The sequence below is a fragment of the Rhea pennata genome, chromosome 3, assembly GCF_028389875.1.
Source record: "Rhea pennata isolate bPtePen1 chromosome 3, bPtePen1.pri, whole genome shotgun sequence".
Classification (NCBI taxonomy): Eukaryota; Metazoa; Chordata; class Aves; order Rheiformes; family Rheidae; genus Rhea; species Rhea pennata.
The window spans coordinates 27385306-27409980 of NC_084665.1; the positions used below are offsets into that span (position 1 = coordinate 27385306).

At 37.6% G+C, this 24675-nt stretch overlaps 1 protein-coding gene across 10 annotated transcripts in view; it reads right to left on the reverse strand.

Annotated features, from left to right (window-relative positions):
- TRERF1 (transcriptional regulating factor 1) overlaps positions 1-24675 on the reverse strand; it is a 102934-nt gene that overhangs the window by 59956 nt on the left and 18303 nt on the right. For 9 of the 10 annotated variants that reach the window (XM_062571869.1, XM_062571870.1, XM_062571873.1 and 6 more), the window contains one exon: positions 13632-13687. The gene's annotated coding sequence lies outside the window, so the exon portion shown is untranslated. Of the gene's footprint in view, positions 1-9868; positions 9927-13631; positions 13688-24675 lie in introns of those variants that run through there. The other variant, XM_062571872.1, reaches the window with a different exon arrangement.

A 24675-nucleotide genomic window follows, 5' to 3' on the forward strand; every position in this document is an offset into this window, starting at 1 on the left:
AATCCCTTTGAATGTAAACTGCTCTCCAAAATGCAGTAAGTCCTTCCCTCTGTATAAAGTACAGACTTACACTGGTCTGTGCTAACATTCATATTACTCAAATAAACCTATTCAAAAAAGAGGTATTCAGCCTTTGTGATACAAATAATGTCATTGTTTGCCACACCCATTATTCTGGGGGGTTATTTAACAAGAAGAAATCTTCTTCAGTATGATTACTAGTGATTCTGAAATAAAATTATCTTAATTCTACCAGCTAAAGGCTTATAGTTACCTCTCTCTTCCCATTTCAAATAATTAGATTGTTTCATTACCCATATGTACTCACTGCCTTTATTTTTCTGCTTTTTTCATACATGTAGACATACATACATGTGGCGGAAGTGCTGGTATGATACCTGTTCCTCTTTGCAGAAAAGTGTTGAAGAGCACTGATGTGTCTGATGTCCTCACAAGCAGCAGTATGGTGCATTGTTGTATATTGGTTCATTTTGAGCACTGAATACAGTATTTAAATGCTATCTTTACTTTCCCCTCACAGAAAAGCTTCACTAGTTAAAATATATCCTGGTTAAGTGAATGCAGGATTGTGGTTTGTTATTTGTTTTGGGTTTTTTTTGTTTGTTTGTTTGTTTTAGTATCTAATAAAGCATCAGCAACATTAACATCACGGTTATTAGTTTAGTTAATATGATGATATTCCATTAGACAAAAGATAATACAATTGTAGGCTGGAAATTAATTATGGAAACATGTTGATATAGTTAAATGGAGTCATGAAACTTTTTCAAATGAGGGAGCACTATATCTACAATACATTTTAAAGAGGTTAACTTATTTCATCTTTATACGCATAATAAACTTTTGCTCTCTGCTGTCATCTCAGATACATTTTTATAATACAAGAATGAGTATTTTTAAAAAACAGACATTATGAATATTAAAAAAGAATCTGCGGTAGAAGTCTGTCAGAACAACTTGCTAAAACATAGCAATCCATGCTTTTAGCTCAAAAAAGGAGGATTCTTATAATTATTAAATAATAGTAATATTCATAGCCCAAACTGCAGTTTAATTATACTTTGCTTGCTTTTCTACAGTTAAAAACTTCTTTTAGACAAATGGCACCACCTGTGAAATACTGCACTAGAAAGTATATAAAGAAGCAGGAGCAGAAAGTCCAAATTCATTGCTACAATGAGCTAAAAGTCAGTTGATGTTATAGGCTACGTGACACGGTTCCCTGGAAAAGCAGGGATCCGGAGTCAAGATCCAAGAATCCAGCGCTGCTTTGCCCACATTGTTTTATTTAGGTCACAGAAATATCATAATGTACACCTACAAAGGTCAAAGTTTAATAGAGCTTTAACTTTTTAACAAAGATCAAACAAGTTTCAATGAATCTCCTCAGGTAGCACTGTTTAAGTTAAACCAGGGCAGGTTTTTTGGACTAGGTGAATTAACTACTAGCCACAAAGCCTACCTTAGGACATTTAACTAATTACCTCAGAATATACCTACCAGAACTCATTTTAAAAAAAATTATTTTATTAATCAGAACTGAAGACAGGTCAGAGGATCACCAGCTTGCCAAGCAGGAAAACGCCTAGATCAACATGCCGCGATTCCTGCAAGCCAAGAGGATGACTTGCTTCTCTCAGTAAGAGGCATTCTTTTTGTTCTGGTTTCCATCATAAAATAAATGGGTAGCAATTTCCTCATTTCTGAATGTGCTAGTATGCAAAGGAAAAAAAATCAGGGAGCCTAATTCTCACCTGCTCACAGAAAGTTCACACCTCTCTAACTAAAATAACTGAAGTAGAAGAACCTCCAGCCATCTGAAACAACATTAATCTTTCCCATTCTCTGTGATCTGGTTTCAAATGAACCCAGTGATTCCTCCAAGCCCATGTCAAGCCCACCAAAGGGTTTGTCCAGACAGCAAAGGACCCTCTTCATTACATAATGTGTTTGAACTTCAGCTTCACTGAGCAGACTAGATAGTCATCACTTGAAAGGAGTGGACAGAGCTTAAAAGTGGAGCGCTTAAATGGGACGTGCTAAAATGCTGTTAATTGTTATTCTGCTGTCAGGTTACATGTTGGCCTTTTTTCAGCTTTTGAAGTATGATCCAATTGACAAAGTAGGCCGAGAGACTGTCTCTTTTAATGCCAAATTTCTCATACAGGTTCCAGCCAGTCACTTAGCACTGCACTTATCTTTTGTGGTTTCATGTATTTCCTATTTAAGAAAGGACTATAGCAGTTCCTGGTTTGTTACATTTTCTTCAAATAAAAGTTTCAGCAGCAGCTTCCTCTATGATGTATTATTCTATATTGGTGAACATTCTGTTCCCTTTTACCATACGCAGAAAAACTCAGAAATCTACAAAAAGGATTTACAGATAGGAGGCAACAAGATGAAGGATTTCAAAATAACCTCTATGATGACAGTATATGGGACTTTTCCTCCGTACCTAGACTTCAGCCCTCCCTTCTCCATCTGCACTCTCTAGCTCTTTGAAAATAATGAGCAAACGTTTCTCCAGCTCCACAAATCTGGCACATTTCATTTTCCTTGTCATTTAAGAGATGCACACAAACTATTTGGTATTAATAGTAAGAACACTCTGCACCTTATAAAGCTTTATTCAAAGCATTCTGTGATCTTCCGCTGAGAGCATTAATTTAGCACCTTCACAATAGTTCTGAAGCATATGTTATAATTCATTTCACATAGCTAGGAACTCAGAAGCACAGTCAGTCATTGGTTTAACCAGGAAGAGAACCCATGTCCTGCCTCAGATTCATTCTGTATTTCAGCATTTCTGGACCAACACTCAAGCCCTTCCTGCCCCAGATTCAACTTCAGGAAACAGTCATCCCTTCCCTCTTCTATTACTGCACCTATACAAGTCTCTGGCAGAACTTCCCAGACATCTTGTTTAATATAACAATTAATGATTAAATAGTTAAATCGTTCAGGAAGAAGCTGTCACCTCCTAAGGAAACTAGTTATACAGACAACAGTCTCACCAACAGCAAAGTATATGGCTATATTTTTACTTCCCAGATACCAGCACATTGGCTGACATGAAAAGCTGATGTTAATGCCTTCCAAATGAAAAGGATACTCTAAGGGTCTAGTCTTTAAAAATAACTTCCTTGGATAAGCAAAAGGCTGCATGTAAAATATCACATAAGTCTCAATTCATTTTAAGCAAGAGAAAAATAACATAGGTCAGTCTCTCTCTCTCTCTCTCTCTCTCTCTCCTTGTACTATTCTTCAGATATGTTTTTTATGTAATTATGTGACAGTATTTCTTTAATAAGTAGTAAATACAGTGTATACAAAAGAGAGGACAAGAAACTAGAAGAGGACTTAACATTTTAATACCAAGGCAATATCCAAATATGTAAGGAAATAATTTCAAATTTATCTCAGTAGCAAAAATGAAAATCATGTGTGCAAAGAAGTTAGGCTAAGTAAAAGTTATCTTGTCTTATATGAAAGACAGCACTAGAGCTTCTAGCTGTATGTGACTCACTAGTGGCTTAAAGAACATTACTGGTTTAGAATCTCACATCGGGTTCCATCACTCTGACACTTGGACACAGCCCTCCTCCTTTTTTCAAGGAGAAGTAATTTAGTAATCCAAGAGAACGTCTTGTCATTAACCAATGTCAGCTATGGTTTTGTTGAATGGGTGCCCATCACCACTTTTATCCAAGCCTTATGCAATAACAGAAACTAGAAACTACTCGTTGAACTTCATGTCATTCTACAGATGACCCTACAGTACCTCTCCAATCTAAACAAAAAACAGGTTTCATCTTTTGTCTCTCAAGGAGTCTTAGAGCCACAAAGCAGCTCAAGACTCCACTCTTCAGTAGGGTATTCAGAGTAAGCCGTCTTATCTCTTTCATTCCTTAGCACCATGCCCAGAACTCAGAGAAACAAGAACACACTTAGCTAGCTCCCGTCTTCAACCCAAAACTCAGGAACGATTGGTTTCTGAGTAACAGATGTGTGGAACGTGCATTCACTGCTGGAGAGAGAACGCTGATGCCTCTCACGGCTTCTGTAAAAGCCCCTGTTGCACCTTGTTATAAAAGGGAAGTTTCCTGGGTAGCATGAGAAGTACAAAAGAACAGTGAAGAAAAGAGTTGCATCACAAACTACAGAGGCACATTCCATGCACATTTTCCATGTTTTTTAGTCAGTGAAAGCCTGCTGGATGTCAAGACAGGATTGTGTTAAAAAGTTCTACTTCATCTGAGATTTGTTAGTGGGATTGATGGCATAACTAGTTCAACTTAAGAGAACACTGAGAGAAGACTTTATTACCCTCTTAAGGCTACAATAGGGGATGATATCTTAAGCTGTAAGCCAGCAGAAAAAAAAGCTGAGACAAAAAAAGGACAGTAGGTAATTTGTTCTTTCAAATTGTCTATTCAACAAATGTAAAGAAAGTTCAAACGGGACGAAATCAAGTATCCTAGTTTGCCTGTCTTTTTTTAATAGCACAGACCATGATAAGGGCCAGTGAGCACATACTTTTCCTTTGTGTAAGTAAAAGCATTTAAACATTATAATAATCCAAGAATCAAAGAGACACCACTAACATTTAACCCCAAAGCAAAGTATTCAACAGCCATTGAAAGATGACTTTGGTGGGAAGGTACCATTACTTCCAATTCTCAAAGCCTTCCTGGGCTGCCTTAAGCAAATTATTCAAGTTACTTTACAAATGAGCAGAGCGAGATGCATAAAACAAGGATGTGTACAACATCCCTAAGGAACTTAAAGGTTTGGCCTTTTTAATCTCTAAGAGATGTTCAAATACATCTACTTACATATACTTACATATACTTACAGGCAACTGTTATACAGTGAATAATGAATCATGAAAGCATTACATTGTAAGATTTAACCCTGCATTTCAAAGCAGAGTGCTTATATAGTACTAAAGCAGTAAGTTAACTTTTTTGCCTGATATAATGAATAAGGAAAAAAAGCCATCCTGGTATGCACACTCTGCAGACAAATGTGTTCTAATAGTTTGTGATTTTTCTCTATTGTTTTTAAAAAAATATTTCAATGGCATAAAAATTGGAAATACATCTATCTCAGAAGCAGAAGATTGTTCTATTCCTCCTCGTTATTAAGCAGCACAAAAAAAGCCCCACAGGAAATTGAAAGACATTCATTTATTTTTAGCCAAGTCTTTGCCAAACTGTTCCTTTTCACTATTAACTGAAAGTAATATGCAACTGTCTGGTCCTTAATCACCATATAAGACTCAGACAAAAAAAAGTTATCAACAATAAATCTTACCTTAAACAACAAAAAACTCCAAGTGATATAAATAGTTCCCTAAAAAAATGTTATTTAGCAAAAACAAAAGAACTACCACACACACATATAGAGAATATTTAAAAGCAAGATTTTAGAGCTGTAATTATGTTTACACAAACCCACACCTCAAAGTACAAGAAGTTCAATTTAGAGATGCAAAATTCCTTAAGAACGATCTCTAGTGACCAATGTACCCTACCTCCCCTTCCCCCCCAACTTTGCTACTTTGGGGTTCCCAGGGGATGCCGTCCATTACCTTTACCAAGGATCAATGATAATTGATTTAAAAATATGTAAATAATATAATATACATAATAATAATAAATATAACAATCAATACCAATGAAAAAATGTAATCACTTCTTGTGTAATCTGTGCAGAATACAAGATCCAGAGCAATGGCAAAAAAAAAAAAAAAAGTGACGCAGATTATAGCAGAGTTATATTTTTTGCCAAGTATAATCTACCTGAACAACAACTGGTTTTCATTCAGCAATAACAAAAAGTTACAAACTTATAGGAATAAAAAAGAATCGTTAGAGTCACACTTGAGGGATTGCATTCTGGAAGGCAGCAATCTTTAAAAATGACTGGAGGTCATGGCAGACAACATCCAGACAGCGAACTTCCTGTGTGATTCTGTAGCTAAGTAAGGAAATGTAGCCTCTGGATAGATAAAAACATAATTTTGTATAAGGCAGGGAGAGAGAGAGAGTATTAGCTACAAACAGTAACGGCAAGACCATTATTGGAAAATAACATCTATTTCTGTTCTGTTTACTTCAGAAGAGAAAACACCACAAGAACAGCTAAAATTTCAGAAAATATGTCTTTTTGCTGCGAGTTAAAGTCAGCCTATTTTGCTGATCACAGAGAGTAATGGTTATAAGTGACTTACAAAATGGCTAAACATCACCACGAAACTTTACTTGGAAGGTAAGAAATACCTAGTCAAAACTATGCTCCCAAAAAGATGCTGCTGGGCAGAAGAAAACCTTTTGAAGTGTTCGGAATAAATCTCCTTTGTCAGACTGCACCTAACTGCACTTGATCGATAAGATGCGTAGTATGCTCAGAAACTGATTGACAGTATGCTTGCAAAATGCAGTACCCAGAAGAAATACTTACCACATCTTATCCATTTGACTAAATATCTATCCGGCCCCTCAGTTATTTACATCTTCATCATTTTGCAGCCATGCAATACATTTGGAGATACGGACTTCTGCATTTAGGTCACTCCAACCAGCACAGCTCTTCGAGCACATCTCTTCAGAAGCACAAGCTTCTCCCTATAGCACTCTGCCACTCTTGACAAAACCCTACATTGCTACAGCCATAAGCAAGACTTAAGAAATTATACAGCACAAAATTGTATTGACTAAAATTCTCCTGGAGGAAAATGAATGTAACTTACAACTGGAACAAGTTGCACTCTTTGTCAGTAATAGTCAAGAGTGGGAATCTGTGTAAACTAACAACAGAAGTTAAGGATTTACTGTAGAAATTTCCAAGTGAGAGTTTATGGTCTGCACTAACAAGATAAGTTGAGCAGATAACAGAGGATCTTTATGGGGGGCAAATGTCTACGCATGAACTTCACAGAATGTTTTTTCTAAAACTGAAGCCCATTCCTTGGGGGCTTAGGAAGTCCAAAAATCATCAACAACCTCTGCAATTTCACAGTACATCAGGTGAGTATCAAGATGACCACCAGACATGGCATGTTACCTTTCTCAATGAGAACATAACAGCCGCCTGCCCTGTGCAGCTCCATGGCCCAAATTGGTGGCATGGGGGGAGCCCTCAACTCCTTAAAGCATCAGCCCTTTAACCGAGAGCAGGAAGTTACCACATGCAGCACTGGGTCAGTCATGTTTTGTGTGAGACTAACAGGAAAAAAAAAAAAAACACAACCTTCTGTATCTCTCAGAGCACATACAAGCTCAGTTGGGTATCTGAACTAATATTTTCCTTTAAATTAAATATCTATTTCTTTTAATGGAGTTTAATCTTAAATGTGAATTTCACAATTTTTATTCATTGAGCTTCCCCCTCCAAAACTTGGATTATTTTTAGAAAGCTTTTGTTGTTGTTGTTTTAATCAGTAAGTTACTGGCATTAATTAATTTCAGCTTCAAAACAGAAGCCATAGTTGGAACCTCTTTTTTTTTTTTTTTTTTTTCCTTTATTTAAGGACAGCCTCAATGTGGAATGACTTTTAGAAAGAACATTTCTCTACACTATCAGGAAAGGCTTAGCTTCACTACTAGAATTTCACCTTCAGCTTCAAACAAAATTCTCCTTTCAACTCCTCATCGCCCTCCCCTTAGTTTATTTAGGAAGAGGTTGATATGAAGAGTAAAGAAAAGAGTTATGCTGAGCAATGAAAAGGGGAGGGGAAGACGACACTACCAAATGGTCAGCGTTGGTGGTTAGCACTTTGGTATAGAGAGTCAATCTGATTTGTTTCAAAAATTAATAAGGAAAAAAAGAACAGCCCCCAAACCTTTTTTGGTTTTGGACCTAGGGTTTCTTAACAAAACTTCAGATAGGCCTCTCTATACTAGCAGTAACAATACATGGCAGAATCTTGACATTTCAAGCACTTTGCACAATAATTAATCATTTTAAAGATGAGTTACAAAGAAAAGAAGTATTATCCCCTCTTTACTGACAGAGGAGCTGACTCAAAGAGGACTAGGGGAGTTGCCCAAAACCACAGGCTAGTCATTAGCAGAGCTGCAGTTAGAAGTTCCTGGCTTCCAACTCTGTTTTCAAGCCATTGAAATTCTCTGCCTCTCTACAGCCGCACAGCTGACACATCACAGACTGGCCAGGTTAGAAGGGCCACCTGCTTTCACGCTGGCCTTGTTGCCCAAGACCACTGCTCCTCTTCCCCTGTAGCTATTTTGACCTCTAGTCACACCAGCAAGATCAGAGGGAAAAGATAAATACATTTATACCCCCCAAAATGCAAGTTTGGGGTTTTTTAAACACAAACTTTGAACACCTGAGTTACAGAGTCACCACGTATGCTATCAGGATGCATGTGCAATGGGCACAAACTGAAACACAAGAAGTTCCACGTGAATGTGAGGAGGAATTTGTTCACTGTGAGAGTGACAGAGCACTGGAACAGGTTGTCCAGAGAGTTTGTGGAGTCTCCTTCTCTGGAGATGTTCAAGGCCCGCCTGGACACGATCCTGTGCAATACGCTCTAGGTGATCCTGCTTGAACAGGGGAACTGGACTAGATCATCTCCAGAGGTCCCTTCCAACTTCAACCATTCTGTGACTAGATGCGAAGCACTGGTCACCCCGAGGCGGTGGGCTTGGCAAGAGGCAAGCGGCAGCAAGACCCATGCTGCCCTAGCAGACGGGCAGCGCTCGCTGGCTGCTCTGGCCAGAGCTGACCCCAGAAGGGGCAGCCACATCCCCAGGCATGTTTGCAGGCTTCCTCTGTGCCAACCAGCCCATCAGAACCCAGGAAGCTCAGTCCACCCTGAGGAAATGCTAGGAGTTTTGTCCATGTTAGCACTCTGCACAGGCTCGCCAAGACCCTGAAAAGTGGCAGAGCTGGTACTGGAGTGGGGTGAAAGTTGGGTGACATGAGCCTGGAGACTGCACTGCTAAACTACACCCTTCCTTGTTTACACTTTAGGTACCCAGAGGGGAACTTCACATCAGTTCACTTTGTAAGCAAAAGGTGAAAATGGCTTTTTCCATATTAGCCCCATAGGCTTACTGCGTGTTTTATAGTACCAATTTCAGTTTTTCTTAATTGCTTGATCAAGAGTGCAAAGTTACCTATATGTTAAACAACCAGGCAGTTCATAGTATGGCTGTACTGGATAATCCACAGTGAAAGTTGGTCTTTTTTGTAAAAATAGTCTGAAAAGTATTACACAGGTTAATTTCCCATTGTGATTTTTATAGAAAAGGCTTGACTCTTATAACATCAAGCTTTGGAAACCTAGTGTGACAAAGATGGGAAGGGGGAAGTGAGTATTCCATTTTTACATTAAAAGCAGAACTACAGAAATTCTGTTTTCATAACTTGATTAGTCTTCATTACAAACTTACATCTAGGCCTTTGTTACATTAGTTCAATGTACTCCTCTATTTCCTATGTTCTGCCTAATATTAACCTACTTGGAGTTCTTCGAACATTCCTTCTAACTCACTTGATCCTCTGAGGCTGACACTAATCTACACATTTAGGCACTGAAGTAATTTATTGTTTCAGAAATGCTAAGTATTTATGACTTACAACATCAGAATGCCTAAATATTCACATTTTCTGGAGAAAAAAAGGCAGAAAGAATTTACCTTAACATCTACATTTATGGAGACCTTTTTTCCACCTGCTATCCTTCCTGCAAGCTTTGCTATCTAGAGGCTTCTCTCTGTGCATGAATGACTCTGTTTCTCTTCCAATGCTTTCCAGGTACTTTCCATATACTCTGACAAAATAACAAACTAACACAATAAAAAGGAACTCAAATTACCTGCTACTGTTTTACTCATATAAGCTTTCTTATTTTGAAGATCTTTCTAAGATGGCTTCTGTGGAGACAAGAATATATATATGCAATGTCAAAGGAAATTACTAAAACTAATACAGTGGTGATACAAGAACTGTACACTTATATCACATGTATTAAAGCAGCAAGAAACCACAACGCACCGGTTTAGACAGAAGTCATTCTTTGACTCTGTACCAATTTCGTCTCATTGAAATCAACAGTGATTCCCAGTAAAATGAAAACACAAATACTTCAATGAGTTACTGTAGCTCTGAACATATTAAACCTCTGAATGTATTAAACTTGTGTTTTCACTGCCAAGACTCATTAAAAAAGAACAACCAGAAAATGTTTGCAAAACAGATTGCTTTTATAAAATGCACTAATATAGTACGCCCCAGCCATTAATAACAGAACATACATCAATGTACTGCTTTTTAGATAATTAATATTAATTGGCAATCTAATTGTAACTGTAAGACAAGTGACCTTGGAGCTGCAATTCACCAGGTCTAAGGTAACCGGGGGGTGCTAAACAGGTCTGAAATGTTACTTTCTTGTCATTTCCTTCCAAAATGACACAACGCCATTTCAGTGATCAAAGTAATTTTCATCACATAAATGTACCTCTGAAAATAGTTTAGATCTTATAGAATGATTTTGTATTTATGATCGAACTTATCAGACACATCCTATGTGAAACTTGACTTGCAGTTCACAAGTGCCTCAGGTTCTTGGAAGAAAATAGGATAAATATGGGGCACAGGTAAATATGGAGGAAGGAAAAGAAAGTGCTGAGTGAGAGGTCTGGCACTCATCAACATCAGTGCAACCTTGCCAAGTCTCCCAATTTCATCATTAGGCTTCAGGCATATTAGAAAAGGATTATTCTTTTTTTTTTTTTTTTTTTTTTTTTTTAATTTATTTCAAGCCTGTCACGTACTTGACAAGATTTTAGCCAAAAGCTGGCCACTACAAGACAGTCGCTATGACTACTCTTTGTTGGATTAATGCAAGATTACTTCCTGCAAAGACAAGATCATCTTCCATTGCTTTAAATGAGGCTAAAAGATAGAAATCCATTTTATCACAATGGCAGCAAGAAACATGCAAATATTTCAGAAGCCCAATTCCAGAAAAATAAACAGCAGGAACAGGTCAAGAAATAACCACATACGTGGAGCATGAGGCCCAAACAGGATCTCAGGCCTGAGGGCAAGTTTGGGGCAGGCTCCAGACTCAGTCCAGAAGGATGAAAACTCAAATGTGAAAAGGGCAGGGGAATGCAAAAGTGGAGAATAAGGTTGGGGGAGGGGGGAAAATACTGCTGAGGTAGTAAGGCGTAGGTGGAAGAAGCAGAGACACCCAAAAGCTGAGGCCTTGAGAAGAATATGAACACAACTGCAGCTTCGTCCTGCTCTACAAGAGGACAGGTAGCGAGACAGGGGCACTTCTCAACACCGTGCCACTGCAGAAAGAAGAGTCCCCTCTGAAGGCTGAGAAAACAGAATGTTTGCACAAGATACATGCTCATAGCCCAGGATTAATTTCAACCCTGAAATGATCTCACACCAAACAAGGACAGTCTTTTCTTCCTAAGGTGAAAGACAAGAACCAATAAAAAAAGGTTACTTCTTCCTCTCAGAATCTCCTTTATATCCAGTCTTGTGATTTCTAGGGATCTGACTCATGATTTGTACATGCCTGGGGCTTGCAATAACGCCATAACTAAAGAAGGCGTCAAGGCCCTAAGCAGCAGAATTTGCTTAAGACGCTAAGCTCCCTAGGTGGTCATTTTATGAGGTAAGGAGAGAATAAGTCCACCCTGTGAAAGACTGTAAAATAGAAATTAGCTGCTGCACTACAAAAAACTGTCCATGTTAAAGCACATGGGTTTATGGATATCCCCTTCACAACAAAGCAGAACAATACTTAAACAAAATGAAACTATTTAGTCAGACAAATAATTATGAGAACTATTATCATCGGAAAAATACCAGTGTCTGTACAAATACTAAGGTCTTGCTTCACATGCATGCCAACAAGTATCCAGTATTGCATTTATATCAGATAAAAAATTCTTCTCAGTTGGCAGAATCCACTACAACAAACTAGTCTGAGCAAAAGTAACTTCAGTTTAGCCCATACTAGCCATGCTGATTTTAAATGAGAGCATATAACACATTAACCCTGCATCAACAGCAACACCATCATGGATACTACACAGCCCTCAGATACAGCAAAAGAAAGTGTATCAGTGCATGATGAGCCTGTAGCTGAAGCACTTCAGCAGAGTGGCACTAATGCAGCCCAGGCTGAGTAACTTTCCTTAAAAGTTCTTGGAACATATGGGGACTGGTTCAAACACATGCAAGTGAAAAAGGTCATTTACATAATGAGTGAGGTATGCATGTAAGATGCTTTTATAATAGCACTTTAGATTACAAGACCTCTCACCTGAAGAGCTGTATTTTAATAGCTACATACATACAAGGCCATCTTTGGGTAGTGAGTAAAACATTAAATAAAATATTAATAACAGAATTCAGCAATGGAATGAAAGAGCTTGAATGGAGTTTGAATGGACAAAGAGGAAAATGCCTACCACATGCGAAAAATTAAGAAGCAAGCAGGTCTTTAATTCTTGTATAATCTCTACAGTGTTGAGTGGCATTTACATTTTCAGTTATTACTTGGATAGCTACTCTCGGAAGAGTAACTCTATTAAGCAAAATAAACTGAAATGAAAAACAATCTCAAAACTGTCTATAAGACTGGATCCCAGGAAAGACAGCATTTGGTCCTGATCCTCATACATGACATAATGCATTTAATTATTCTTACTACATATTCCAGTCAACAACCTAAAAGAACAATAAGTAGTTTTGAGGCCTCTAAATGTCACAGCATTCAAGTGGCCAAGAGAGAAAATGAAATAAACAAATGACAGAGCTGGAGAGTGATGGACTGGGTTGATAGTGACAGTCTTCTTAATACCTACATCACACTACTATTATGTTCAACTGTTTGTTGTTGCAATATGGTTACTCCAATACTTAAAATTGTAAAGAAATCTACTCTTAGTCTGTCAAAGTGTCTGAAACAGACAATGAAAGAGAAATAAAGTAGCTATCTGAACTCTGCCTTTTTAAAACACTGCTATTAAAAATGAGCAAATTTCAGGCCTCCTTTAGCACATTAAGGACAGTAAATACAGGTTTCAAATTCAAACCTAGAGTTTTTCTACTAATATACATTCCGTCCTAATAAAAAACAGTCAAATTTTGAAAAAAATTTCAACAAGAAAAGTGTGTTCTGAAGCACAGAAACTAAAGCATTTTAAAAGTAAAAGGGGCTTTAAAATGTCCTGGAGAAAAAAAAATCCTGAAACAAAACAAAACAAAAAAAAACCCTTTTACTTCATCTTTTACTTAAAGCTCTACGATACTAGGATAAGTCTACCTATCTGGCTAACCTGATGCTCCAAAGATCTGCATTTTTTTTTTCTTCTAGACTTCGTACATCAGTCCACCAGCAGAGAGGATCAGGACAGAAGCTGTGTAGAGCAGAGCTGATACCTGACTGTCTGTTCTGATGATCAGAGACAAATGTAACATAGAAATAAATGTCTCAGTTATTTGTCAGGTTCTGTCAGACAGGCACAAAAATAGCTGTCTTCAATTAGAAGAAACTAAATGAGACTGTGTTTTGTGCAATAACATTTTTATCTTACCCTCTCTCTTACCTTATCAGATTCATCTCCTCACTCTATTCAGAATTCAACAAGTCATAAAATTCCATCTGTAATAAAAGGAAAACTCCATTAATACCACCTGATAAGCTTATAACAAAAAGTTAATTATAACTTCCAAGAAAAAAGTTAAATTTCTATTCCAATTCATTATAATCTATACCCCAGGCAAGTCACCCTCTTGTCTGCAGTCATCTGGGAAACCTGGATATAAAGGTATTAAAGAGATTGTAACATGTTTCGTAAAAAATATATGCTCTTCCTCCTTTGCAAAGGATAACATGGTCAAAGTTACACTTTGGCCAAAGTGTACAGGTTGACCTGGTGAGTCATAAATAAGACTGCAGCATCCCCTCATTAAATTGAATGAATGTCAAATTATACAATCAGAATGGTTGTAAGATGAGATCAATGGTAATAGCTAGAAGTAATCAAAGCAGTGCTATACATTGTGGAGACAATTTTCTGTCAGCATATCAAACCTGGAAATGCAGCACCTGTTATAGCTAGGCCAAAAAAACTGTCACCAAATGGTCTTTTTAAAATATGGTAAAGCATGCAAGAAATAGATGAAACAAAGCTCTCACACCCAAGTTTAAATTATGCCTACCCTGATCAAGCATATTTAATGTCTCAGCATCTTCGCGGATCAACCTTTGAATGCAACAAAGATGTTTTTATTGTATACATAAAAGTAACACAGTTTAGCATACCCAAAATGACAGGAAAAATGCTATGCATCTGACTAACAAAACTGCAACCCTGAAACTGTTAACACAAAACATAAAGTCATGATAAACTTAGGCTTGAAAGAATACTCTTTGACATGAAACTATTAAGAAAAGGAGACTCGATCTGCAATCTAACCAGTTGAAACTATTAAGAAAGGAGACATGATCTGCAATCTAACCAGTTAGGAAGGCAGTAGGGCAGAAGAAATCCTCCAGTTAGCCACTTGGAAAAGCCTAAAGTCTGCTTATAGTAGAAATGTGAATCAAGGATCTTTAAAAGAAGAAACAGGAATATCCACCCTCCACATCCAGGAGTTCAGTGTTCTGCCCACAAACCCTAAAAGCCACTGTAAAACTGAAAAGGTTCAGAAATTCCTAAGTGAAATGGGACTCTGTAGGAGACAATACTAGTTTTGGGGGTCTGGGGTTTAACTTAATTTTTCAATCTAGTTATCTGTGGGGGATATGGCAGGAATGGAAGAATTTAAAGCAAATTATTTTCATGTTTACTTATTTTCCTTGTAGTAACACTACAAAGGGTTTCCTGTGCACATAGTGTAAAACTAGACACAAAGAAAACACTGGGTATTAGACCGGAGACTGAGATCTCTGACTTCTTCTCTTGCTTCATTTTTCCTCAGGCACAGAGCACCCCTAGCTCCAATGGACCCCAATGGGAACTGCAGGTGCTCAGCACCTCTGAAAGGACATATCCTTCACCAATCTGTGCTGCAGTTTTCCATCAGCAAAGTGGAAGTACTAGTACACATTCACCTATTCAGGAGAGCTGCTAAGAGAACTGAGTTCTAAAAAGTATTCTATACTTTTTAGTGCACATTAGTGTACATTTTAAGTGCTAAGAAGAAAACTTTCATATAACGAATATCATTTCCTCATCTTCCACTGACACAGTTTACTCACTCTTGCTATTTCCTCTTTTTAGTCGCAGTTTGCTTCATTCAGGAACGCCTTCAATCGTAAGCACATGGATCATTTCTTTTTTGGTGTTACCAGAAAGACTATAACAACATTATTCCAATCTGGTTTTCTATATGAAGAAGAGCTCTTCTGACCATGGGACAGAAAAATTTGAGAAAGAGGGCCACTGAATGGAAGCCCTGACCAAGAACCCAGCTGAGTACTCCTACACTCCTATTCCCCTGCCAACCCAGTAAAATTCCTCAGAGCACAACCTCTTCCTGACTGTTTTCAGAGAAACTGCAGCAATCATACAAGAACAATGGGGAAGTTTGTTTTACTCAAAGAGTAAATGTTTTGCAGCTTCCAGTGTAAATATTTTTAATTAATGGACTTTTTTTTAACTCTCTGTTGCTCTACTAGCATTCATTTTCACACAGTTCCATCAAAACAGAAATCAGCACTTGACTTCTATAGTGAGGAAAAAATAAGAAAGAGAAGTACAACAGAAAAAGACACATTAACTTCAGAAAAAATACGTTCATAAATAAATCAAAATTGAGTGGACATTTGCTGGGTGGGATCCAGGAGAAGAATTACAGAAAAACAAGTCTGCTCATTTCCTGTGTCAGGCTAAGGGCTCATGTTAGCTCCTGTCAGAATAGTGGACCTATTTTAATAACCAACTTACAGAAAACCACAACCTAAACGGTTTCCAAAACAGCCCAATGACCAGGCTACAAGCAAAGAATGCTATGACTTTTTGCCTCAGACGTCAATATAGCGGCTCCTAACCATCCCAGCACTCCATGGGCATTTCACAGAAACACATCTTAAAGATTCACAAATAAAGCGTTGTGGATCCTGCCAGCAGTGAAGGCACTCAAATTTACTATCTCTGGGCAGCATTACTTTTGTGTTACAGAGAGTGGCAGAACAGGGATGCCAAACTGTAATGCAGATGCTCCTCCAATGGTTTCAGTGTGGACTGAAAGTACTCTGGATGGAGACATGTCCTCTCTTCTGACTCTTGCCCCTAGACAAGGGGATATAGTTTTGATGTGATGCCATCAGCAGATACTGGCATTCAAGCTAAAGAAAAAAAATATTAAAAAAAAGGGAAAAAAAGAACGCTAAACAACAACAACAAAAAAGAAGTGGGATACAGATGGTGCTTGCTTTCCTAAAGCCCAACTGGAATGTGAAAGTAGATTTGACTGAGCTGAAAAGTTCAACCAGCGTAACATGTTGCTGAACAGCTAGAGAAACTACTGCATGGACTATTTTGGACTAAACGAGTCCCATATGTGGTAATGTTTCCCTTCCCCTGCTTTTGTCTCAGTGGGAGGTTTTCTTCCTCTTATACTGACCTCGCCACGTTTGATTCTTATCAGCAACATTCTTCCAAAAATTTAACAATCAACTCCATAAAAATTCCTTGCCACTGTTAGTAATACACATGCTATCCCCTGGGTAAAACCTTGTCACATCCCTCCAAAAATACAGCTTTTGTACACTTCTACCACCTCATACAAGATGCTAGTTCCATATAATTTGCCAAATTCTGTAGTTCGCACAACAGTTGTCCATATCAGAATACAGCAGTTCATCCACCTCTAGACCACCATGGCCATCATTCTTTGGATCCTGTGGTATTTGCCTACCTTTGCTAACGCATGAAGGAGCTATAATAGGAAGAGGCCAACTGTCCTCCCAACTGCAGGGCCTACTAACTGCATGAGGAGTGAGTGCTCCTGATTAAGAGGACAAATCTCATAGATTCCTAGATTAGGAAATGCTAACTATTAACCACTTCCAATTAGGACTTGAGAAAGCAGGGAGAAATAAAGAATACCTGACTGTTAATTGAGAGAGATGCTCTGATTTGGCAGCAGTCGGAGAGTGTGGGGACAATGAGCCTATCACTGTTTCTGCATAGGTAATTTTAGTATCAGTAAAGTTGGTGCACTTCTGCAGAAGGAAGTAGCCATTAGTAGATACATGCCCCCCTCCTTTACGGTGTGCATGTACCTTAGTACCTGTCTCTTTTTGAGAATAAGAAGAGTAAAAGGATATTAAAGGGCAATGTTGAATGAAAGCCTCTGCCTTTGCAGCAACACTATGTAGAAGTATGTGTTTGAGAGACCTTTCCTGTTCTCACCAGCCCCACAAAATGAAACTAAAATCTCTTGGTCTTGTAATCAAGTATTATCAATCACTACTATAATTGGAAAAGCATTTGTGATCTCAGCTTTAGTTTCCATGCCAGTAAGGACTTAAAAATGAATAGATAAATAAAGTCTGTTTCTGAAATATATTGTCATCATTATTTCTGGGTATACATGCAGCATTAAATCAAAGTTGGAATCAAAGTAGTAAATATCTCTGCTTAAAACAGAATAACCTCACAAAATAATCTTATACCACTTTTCATCAGAGACCTGTGAAGAGACAGACTTTGCATTAAGCCCTCAGTATGCACAAACCCTGGAAAAGGAGATCTGTCAGCAAGTGTCCCACTTTAAAAGCGACCTCGGAGAAACCCACAACATGGCTTGTGTCAGTCCTTCCATCTTCCTCTCTGGCCTCTTCTGGGGAGCCACCAGGCTCAGCTTTTCCATGCGCCTATTTAATCAGCAATGTGCAACTCACACAACCTTATCAAATTCTCTGTGGTCTGCTCATCAGGGTAATGAGTAGAAGGACTCCCTGAAGGAGTGGCACATTCATAATTCCCCTATGCCCACGAGATGGAAAAGAGAGCGAGAGAAGAACAGATGAATGTTAATCTCTCCTCCTTGCCTCCAGCAGCAGTTTGTACTCTCCCACGCAGAGAAAAGGAAGGCTATACAATTTGTGGAGGCCAAAGTGTCTGGAAAAAAGTAGATTGAGAACTGATGGCAAGTTCCCTTCAATTCCCCTGCTGTAAAGAAAGTGCAAGGCAATCATCGACTTACTGGTGGAAGATCAAACCATAGCATCTTTAAGGGTCTGCTTTTATGCAAGCAGTAGGGCTGGACTATTCAGGATCGTAACTGTTTAACATATTTGCTATATAAATATTCTGCTCACATATTACAAGCGCTACTTTCACTGTATGACTTTTCTCAAAGAGATTATTATTATTATTGACAGATTACATTTGTTGCCTGATCACAGAAATCTATGTAACATCCAAAAAGAACACAAGATCACTCCATTCTAGATATTAATTCAAAAATGACAGACTCTTTCTGTAATCTGCCTGACTCTAAACAGATAGTTTCTAAATCCGAGTAGGTAGCCAGTAACGCCCAAGACAGTGAGCTTGGACACCAGCTAGCACATATTTAACTAATTCATGTCTAAAAAGCGCCTTTCAGCATGCAGTGCTGTACATGCACCAAATGAAAACATGGGGGAGAAGCTCTAAGCAGGAAACAGACGCTTGTCTTAGATTAGCACAGCTCGCTCAAGTGTAGTGCTATGCTCAGATTTGGTTTTGATTTGCAAGCCTCGCTAGCATTGGCTAAAAGGCTGTTTGAAGTTTTGTTAAAAAAGAAATGCTAGAACAAACACTACCACACAAATGAAGTTGCCCTGGCAGCAGACAGTACCTTCAAAACCTTTCTAAGGTCCACCTTCCTCAGCCCCCTTTCACAGCATCCTGCGTCTTGCTCTCTCATCTCCTTTTCAGCCGAACACAGCCACGCTGCTGGGTACCTTACAGGTCGGCAGCGCTTCATGTCCAAAAAGATGCAGCAGAGGGAGCAATACGAGTGCCTCACTGCACAGAGGCCTGGGGCAATGCCAGCGACCTCCAGTCTTCACAGTCCATCCCCTTCATCCCCAAAATCCCTACTGCAAGAGCACTTTGTAACTCAGCGGTGTCTTACACAGACTGAGGCAAATGAGGGTCAGCAACTACAACAAAATGACTCCAAAATTTTAAACGGCCCCAGCTGGCCTGGCAGTAGGCTGCTGGCTTTTGCTATTAATTCCAAAATTAACAGACTCAGAGCCCGTACATCACCTGAAAGAAAGATAGCAGACCCTATTCTCAAATGCCAATGACAGCAATGCATTTTGATTGTGCAAACACTTTGTAGGAGCCACTCAGGAAGAATTCACTCCCTTACCCTGGCTCACAATAAATAATCATAGCGGCAGAAACATACTGCAACTAATAGCTTGATCAAGGGCTAGGTGGAAGTATTTCTCCAAGTAATCTAGAGAAGAAATCTGAGCCTTACAGAGAGAACATAAATGAAGTTTGAAGAGGAAATGCATTTATTGAGAGGGGAACACACTATTTATTAATACCTGTGCTTCAGCTATGGATAAACAGGCAAGAATCTCTTTGCCTGTGCACATATCTAAGACTGTTTACACACAAAATCCAAAAGGCTGTCCTCATTTTATAAATAATTTGATCTGGTGACTACATCAAAAAAAAGAGCAACTTAAGGCTAAATGAGAGGCAAAACACTTGGCTACTGATGTCTAAACAGAGGGCAAAGACTAAACATCAGAGTCACTAAAAATTAGCAAATGGTTTATAACTAACCACATAACGTAGCACATATTCAGTGCACACCAAGCTGCGAATTCTTGCTTATATCCAAATTTTAAACCTTTGCTTACAAGCAAGTTATTCTGAATATTCCTTCTAAATATAAACATTCAATCCACTACTTATGGCTGATCACACAAATCATCTGGCAATGCTTCCCTTCTCCACTTTGATAAGCATATACTGGAAGGAGAGCCTGAGGAGCCACAGAATGAAGAGTAACACAAAAACAGGATCACAGGTTAAAATTTTTCTCTCCTAGGAAGGAGAATAAAAGATTTCTGAAAATATTTACTGGCTGAGTTTGAACTGCACATCTCGTTTTCCTTTGTCACATGCTCACATATGCGTGCATATATGGTTGTAGTTACAAGTCAGTGTAATTTGTTTAAAATTAACCACTTTCCTTGCCAGGGAAGCAGGGGAAACAAAAGCCCTGCACACAAGAAACTCATTTCTCTATAAAGAAATACTATTTCCCGCTAAAATTTGCTATTCACTTCAGTCAAATGTACAACTTCTGTTTTCAGTTTTGTTTCTCAGTTGTGACAATACTTGTAAACAGCAACACAAGAGTAGTGCAAGCAGTCTTAAAAGATTTTAAAGAGGTATTTGCTATTCAAAATTCTGTGTAGACTTCCTAAATTTACTAAACAACATTTTCTTGTAATGTTTTCTATAGTCTGCTGCAAGTCACAGTGAGGTTATATTCAGAGTATGCAATAGCATGTTAGAGTTTAAAATTAAGAGACAATCAAGAGACCTGTATACAGAAGGAAAGATTGTTTTTAAGCAATATACATGTCATTTTTGTGTAGCTATATTTTGTGTGCTACTGATAACAATGCAGGTTATCAGTAAGGTACGTCTGAGTACAAGGTAGAACACGGTACTTTTCCAAAGATCTACATTTCTTATCCAGAGGAGCAAGGAGGACTGTAAGCATTTAACTTGAAATCAGTGACCACATGTGGTAAGAAAGGCTTGCCAGGATATGATCCTTAATTATGACTTCATCCTGTACAGCTCCCTTGAAAAAGAATCAGCTGAGACTTCTTGCCCAAAGCAGCTCCTAAACAGCACAACCCAAGCAAAGAGAAGAAAAGGATGCCAAAAATAATAGTAAAAGCTTTCCCCTCAAATAATGAGGTATCCCTTATAATTCAGCCCTATAAAACCGGATTTGTCAAGTCCTAAATTAGGCTACAGCAATATTTCATTACAGCAGAAATCTTCCTTATACACCCGTAAAGATGCCTAATAATATAATATGATATACAGATTATTTTATATATGTACATATACATACATACCACACATACATATGTGTGTGTGTATATACATACATATATATATACACACACACATATATGGAACTCTTCAAAAATCTCCTGTAAGAGGCATCTGTTTTATAGTCTACTTTCCATATACCTATAGTTTCCAAAATGTAACTAGTTCACATTCTTTGCATGGAAAAATGTTTGCAAAGTGCATTTGCATGTAGACTAAGAAAGGTTGTAATTATTTCTCTTGGGTTTCTTAGGTAGGTCAGTGCACATCTTACAAAAGCTTCCATATTATCCCAAGATATTCATTGAGCATCACTTTTTTTTTTTCCAGAAAGCAGCAGACCCTCTTGAAAAGAATTAGACCAACAAGTAAGAATTTTAAATGAAAAATAATGGGATTCCAGACCCAGGACTTTCAGAATGTTTATTTTGTTTATTTCTTAATGATTAAAAAAAATCACAATACTTTTGCTGAATTAGATTACTACACAAAATGCTAAATTACAAGTATCTCATATACTAAGGTTTTAGTGAGTAACACAAACAAATAAAAGAAAGGATAAGATATTTAAATGGGCAGGGAAAAAAAGAAAATAAATATGCCAGTACTTGTTATTATTAAAATGCATAATTTCTACTCCCTACTAGCTGATCAGGTCTTTAATAAAACAGAAACCATTTCAAAGTAGTTATTATAATGTGTCTGTATAATGCATCACTGTTAAATTTAGGAATATGATCACATCAACACTGTGGAATATATACATTTTTCTTTCATAAAATTAATATAGCGAGAACTCCTACATAAATTTAAGATTCCTTGAAGTCAGAAAAACACTTATGTCCTTTTCTTTTTGCTTCTGAGAAGTATGTGCCGTTTACATCCTCACTTCCTGCTGCCTCTCTTTACTCTTCTTAAAGAAGAAACGTATTACTAGCATTACAGCATTTAAGTGTCGGGATAATTGGAGGAAGTTAGAAGTCTGTTTGAATTGCTGTTGAACAGACCTGGTGAGATTGCATAAAACCTACTCTGCCAATAGTGAAAATAAAAGGTGAACTATCTTTTTATTTGCCTTTAGGGTATGTATGTAACTTTTTTTTTTCTTTATCATATTCAGTCAAGGGACACTGATAGTATGTTAAGAAAATAATCCATGGTCCTGATCCTGCAAAATATCCCACAAAGAGAATGCCTCAGAAAGCTTCTAAATCCAGTATGCTGCAATTAAGAAACGTTTGACTAGGCAGCTTATCGCATGATTGCACTCCCTGGAGTGGAATCTCCACACAGGCTGAAATCAAGATAGTAAGTATAAAAACTATTTCACAGCTTGCTGTCCTATCCCTGCAGGACAATTAAAAAAAAAAAATGACTAGCTGCTCCCCCCCCCTTTAAAAAAAATATTTAAAATATTTTATACTGGTGTAGGGCTTTAACAAAATGTTATTTTAGGTTATTGACTTACTAACTTTTCCCTCAAATTCAATGATAGGGACCAGTTCCTAAAGAGCTAAGCAATTTAAAATCTGTTCACTGCAAGAAAGCTAGTTTTGTACTATCAAAGGCTCAAAGAAATGTACTAACCTTGTTCTCAGAATACTTACAATAAAGCCTTTTGCTTCTCTTTCAGTTCCCATACTGAAACAGCAGAGTCCCCCCTTTTTTCAGTTTCCAAAATGCTAAGGGTTTTTTTTTGCTCCAAACAAGTCTGAAAATATGAACTTTATTCACTCTTGTTTATATTAGGGTAGCTGCAGTAAAGCAGAGGCTATTTGAAGGATTTAGTAAGACTTCTGACAGGCTAGTGGGCTTTGTTTTGTTTTTTTGGAGTCAAATGCTAAGACTAATAAGACTGGTAACAGGAAACTCTTTACTTAACCATTTCTCCTAGCATTCCTAGGAAACAATCTGTCTGAAAAGGAGACTTAAAAAAAAAAAATAAAAAAAAAAAAAGAGAGAGAAAGAGAACCCAGTTATCTGAGATTAATGCGCAGCTAGTTTCCCCACTGTTTTTAAGAAGTATGTTGGCTTTTCCAGACAATGAGGAAGTGAGGATAGCTTCAGATAGCTGTTGGGCTGATACAGATCTGAACAAACTCCATGAAGTTCAAGAAAATTATTCTGCATTGACAGCTTTGTCAATAAATGCAAAATCCAGCAATAATGGTTTTCAGATATTCAATCTGCACTAGCCTTAGAAGATGCTTCTAGTAGACTTCAGCTAGCTTTTGAACTGACCAGTTTTAAGGAGGGACCTGTCACGGTCATTTCCTCAGGCACTTCAGTTAATTCAGGGTATCTATTACAACTGAAGTTTACTTTTGTAAACTTACAAAATAAAACAAAAGTTTACTTTAGTAAACAAAAGTTTATTTTTGTTATTCTACATGATGCTCTGTATTTTACAACACCTACAGTTGTATACCAACTGCAGACTAGGCTTTTGTTTTCAAAGGAGCAGCACACATTAAAATAAATATAAATACCTGACCCTACCTTATTAATACTTCAAACAAAAATTTTTATTGATAGCAGTTGTCCTAAAAAAAAAATCAAAACAAAAGTAATAACAACAGAAAAAAATAAAATCACCTTCCTGGAGTAGTATTTACTTGTTGAGAAAAATAAATATATAGCTATATATTTCCTATAGCTGGGAAAACAATGCCTTAAAATTTGCTCAAGTCATGTGTTAGTACATGTATGTCTGTTAGTTAAATTATTTTTTAAGAACGTTTAACTATTAATAGAGTTATGCCTAAGATACAGTGTCACATAAATGGTAAAATATAAATGCTTGTGTTAGTAGTATTTTTTGCATAAGCAGCAATGGAAAGATATGGCAATATTTATTACATAGGTGGATCATTTTACTAATCAGACATGAAGCTTTTATGGAATTATAATTAACAGTATAAATTTTTAACAATTATAATCTTGGTTAGTTTTCATAGCTGGCAGAGTGTGCATCTACTTTTCCCAATGCACTTAATCTTCATTTTGAAATCAAAATACACCAATTAAATTATGAAAGCCATGAATATTCACCTCTCCCCCACCCCCTGATTGATTCAAGCCCAAAGCATTTTGTTTTATATTATGTCACGGTTCTCTAGACCTTGACTACACATACGTAGCAATACTAGAATTTTCCATTTGCACATACAAAAGTAGCTCAAAGGATTTTACAAAACTTAAGAGATAGGTATGGAAGAAACCCTGAACTACCAGATTCCCAGGCTTAGTGAGTCCAAAAGAGCAGGAGTACCCATTCCAAAGGAACGTCCCTCCCTTCCTCCCTGTTTTCGTATCACAAAAACCATCTCCAGTACCTCTTCCCAGAACTATGCTTTCTAGGTTTTCTTATACAAAACAGAATGGAACTCACATCAGCTGATCTGTGCAAGCTTTGATGACTACATTTTCAAAATAAAAGCCAGGAAATTAGTCACAGTGGAATAACATCTCAAGGGGACACTTTGGGTGGCCACCAGCAAGATGCACATGGAAGGATGTGTGAGAGAGAAAGATTGGCATCTACCAC